The sequence below is a fragment of the Crocuta crocuta genome, unplaced genomic scaffold (assembly GCF_008692635.1).
Source record: "Crocuta crocuta isolate KB4526 unplaced genomic scaffold, BGI_CrCroc_1.0 scaffold3, whole genome shotgun sequence".
NCBI lineage: Eukaryota > Metazoa > Chordata > Mammalia > Carnivora > Hyaenidae > Crocuta > Crocuta crocuta.
The window spans coordinates 254,986-258,826 of record NW_027529934.1 but is presented as its reverse complement, the minus strand read 5'-3'; the positions used below and the strand labels follow the sequence as shown (position 1 = coordinate 258,826).

At 44.7% G+C, this 3,841-nt stretch overlaps 1 long non-coding RNA gene across 1 annotated transcript; it reads left to right on the top strand.

Moving 5' to 3' along the window:
* Positions 1-263: 263 nt before the first annotated feature.
* LOC144230771 (uncharacterized) lies at positions 264-3,521 on the top strand. The gene is made up of 2 exons (XR_013334864.1): positions 264-417; positions 3,147-3,521. It is a non-coding gene; the product is annotated as an uncharacterized LOC144230771 (long non-coding RNA).
* The last annotated feature ends 320 nt before the right edge of the window (positions 3,522-3,841 follow it).

The window sequence follows — 3,841 nt, the reverse complement described above, 5'->3', positions numbered from 1 at the left end:
GGTGGCCTCCCATTGGTTAAAGTGCAACTCATGAAGAATGAACTTCCCTGCACTTCTTGGTGGCGTCTTGGTGGTGGATCTAGACCACAGGGGCAGGTGGTCACTGCCGCAGAAAGGGATTCTTAGTGTGTTGCTATGGTGGCAGCAGCAACAGCAGCTGGGCTTTGTGACTGTTGGTACAGCACAAGCGGTTGCTGTGGCTACATCAGCTACCAAAGGAGGCAAGGTGTGGACCTGGGTGAATAGATGGATTTATCCCGCATCCCTGCTGCAGGCTGGTTGAGTCGGCAAGTGAACTATCCAGGGTCGATATTGGTGAGAAGATGAGGATGGTAACCATTAGGATGGTGATAATGATGCTGATGCTGATGTCATAACTATGACAACCAATGCTTCGTTACGTCCACATGGTGCCAGGTAGAGAGCTTTATAGCGAATTCACAGATACAGAGATAATGCCCAAATACCCATTCTGAGAGGGATTCAGGGTAAGAATTACTCATTCCCAGCATTACCATCCTAATGGGCCCTTATCACTTCTACCCTAATCACCCAAGAGCTTCCTAAAATGGTCTCACTTCCTCCATCTTTTCTCTCTATTTCATCCTTCTACCTCTTGATCTTTCTAGAACAGTGCTTTCACCATGTCAGTCCTTTGGTCCCTTATCATATTATATCGATTTAAAAACCTCTGCCTGTCATCCAAGACCCTTCAGCATAGACCCACACTCTCTATTCAACTTGATTTTTAAGGATGTCCTTTTTAATGGGATGGCTTCTTTGTATCACCTACATGCTTTTGTTCACTCTAAACATCATGTCTTTTCTAAAAATACCATTTCCTATCTAGAATCCAGAAGGCTTTCTCCTGATCTCCACCTGTACAGATCCTTTGTATCTTTCAGTGTGCATCTCAAGTTTCATATTCACCAGACATCTACCTGTTATGTGTTGAATTGTACCCCTCTAAAAGATGTTCAAGTCCTAACCCAATACCTGTGAATATGATCTTATTTGGAAATGGTTCTTTGAGGAAGGTCAAGTTGAGAGGTGATCATTAGAGCAGACCCCAATCCAGTAAGACCTCTGTTTTCATGATATGAGGAAATTGGGAGACAGATGTGCACTCAAGGAGACTGCCATGTGAACATGAAAGCAGGGATCAGCATCATGTGTCTCTAAGCCAGGGAACGTCAAAGACTCCAGCAAGCCTCCCCACGGCCCCCAGAAGCTAGGGGAGACGGAATAGATTCTCCTCAGGGCCCTCAGAAGGAGCTAATATGCCAACACTTAGATTTGGGACTTTTAACCTCCGGAACTGTGAGACAATAAATTTCTGTTATTGAAGCCACCCAATTTCTGGTACTTTGTTAGAACAGCCCTAACAAACTGAGACATTTTCTTAGAGTTCTTTAGCTATTACTGCCTTTCTCATTCAACATTTCTAAAGCATGCAGCCTTTACCTCACAATTTAGCCTTTTTAAAAAACATTTATTTTTGAGAGAGAGAGCGAGAGAGCGAGAGAGCGAGCGAGCACAGTGGGGGTGGGGAGAGAGAGAAAGAGAGAGAGAGAGAAAATCTGAAGCAGACTCCAGGCTCTGAGCTGTCAGCACAGCGCCTGATGCAGGGCTTGAACCCACAAACTGTGATATCATGATATGAGCCAAAGTTGGATGCTCAACTGACTGAGCCACCCAGGACCTCCCCCTCCCCCCGACTTAGCATTTAAATATATTCTTGCTTGTATTATGAACATTATGTGCATCACATGTCTTGTTTCCCTGTTAAGCATCAAGATCTTCAAAACTACAGACCATAGCTGCTACATAGGTCTTAATCCAGAACTAGCACATAGTAGTTGCTCAGTAAATATTTCTTCCTCAGTCAGCCTGGGCTGTATGAGATTTATGTCTGTCGGCTAATATGAAGTTCATTCTTATCTTTAGTTACAGTATGTGAGGCCAGTGGATAAGTGTTGCCTGGGAAATCATGTTGCAAGTAATGACAGCCAGGTCCAAACTGAGCTGCTGTCTTGGCTAAGTGCTTTAAGCAAGAGCCAAGGTATTTAGTTCAGTTGGTGCCAAGAGGTCAGGGATACAGGTGGCTGCCTCCTGTTCTCCCAGATGAATACCTAAGGCTGAATGCAGGCTCCCTTGGCAACCATTTGACTCATTCCCAAGCCATCTGCAAGGTAATGCCAGGCATATTTCAAAGGGGCAGGTAAAGGATGAGTAATAAATATTGTTGTGTTGCCCATTCTTCTCATCTAGAGGGCACCAAGTCTTGTCTCATGAATGGGGCAGGTAGGATTGGTTGACCCAAAATTCTTGGTCCTGGATTAGCACTATTCATAATAAGCATTGCTGGGTTCCAGCCAGCCAAGAGGTACGTGTATTTTAACACTGAAATTCTCTTGTCTCCAGATTCTGGATAGATCTCAGAGGGATTAATAATCTACTGGTAGACCTTCTAAGACCTGATTTCTTAGAGCTAAAGACCTAATTTGCCTTTCAACATATTTTACATCAGGAGACCTGGCCAAGGGATATGTGTCTACACTTAGGGATGGCCTCTTTTCCTGATAGCTTTTTATGACTTATGACTAGGTTTGTCATAAGAATATACAGGTTATTAAGCAGGACATGATAGCTATTGTCACTTTGCTAACATCTTCCCAAGCTGTTACAGACAATTGCCCACTTCTTTTTTTTATTAATATTTTTATTTATTTCTAGCAGAGAGAGAGAGAGACAGCATGAGCAGGGGAGGGTCCGAAAGAGAGGGAGACACAGACTCTGAAATAGGCTCCAGGCTCTGAGCTGGCAGTCAGTACAGAGCCCGACGCGGGGCTCGAACCCACGAACCGTGAGATCATGACCTAAGTGAAAGTCGGACACTTAACCGACTAAGCCACACAAGCGCCCCAACAATTGCCCACTTCTGATGGCAGTGTCTTACGTTGATGACCAGGCCCACTGGACTATTTTCCCCATTGAAAAGAGTCTGAGTGAAATGCACGCTGGTGGCACTCCCACAGCAGCAGCCTCTGCAGAGCAAGGGCTTTCTTTCAACTCAGGTCTTCCTTGCCCTTCATGTTCTTCTCTCCAACTTGCTTCAGGAAAAATACTTCTTTTTCTTTTCTCAGGTATGCCTCCTGAGCTCTGGTCCTGCCTGCTGAGGACCATATAATGTGAATTTCAAGCTGTCTGTAGAACTAGGCCTCCAACCCCAGCCAGCTCAGGACATTCGGCATGGTGAGCTTCTATGGTTTTAGGGAGCTATTGCAAGTGACAAGGAGAACAGTCATCACGAGACCCGCCAGCACTGCCTAAAACACAGCTTGTCACTGAAAATGACACCTGACTAGAGCTGACATTGAAGTGAACATGGAGCTTCTTCAGAGAGAAACGAGGTGCCAGTCACATAGGAGGCATGAACCCAACCACTGGGGTCTTCAGGAATTATGGGTAACTCCTTCTTGTTCAAAACCATTTGGATAAAATAAAATATATCAACTTTCTGTAGGGAATTGAACTGATTCTCTTAAGGGGTCATCAAAAGCAGAAGGGTAGAGTGATGGGAAGGTTTTTTCAAGATTGGAGAATGACTTAAGCTTGGGTTATGCATTTCCAGCTATGTATTCACATCCTGCCTTTGCCACTGGTCTTTCTCCAGGAAGACAAACAGGTATAGATGGAGGGTGTAAGGCTATCAGATTGAGAGGAGGTCTTCCTTCTGGTCCCCAAATGAAAAGAACAGTCTTGTGATACCTGCACCCCCTAGGAGTCTCAGATTTCCTATAGGTCATTTATTTGCTCACATGGGTGACTTAATTTCCTT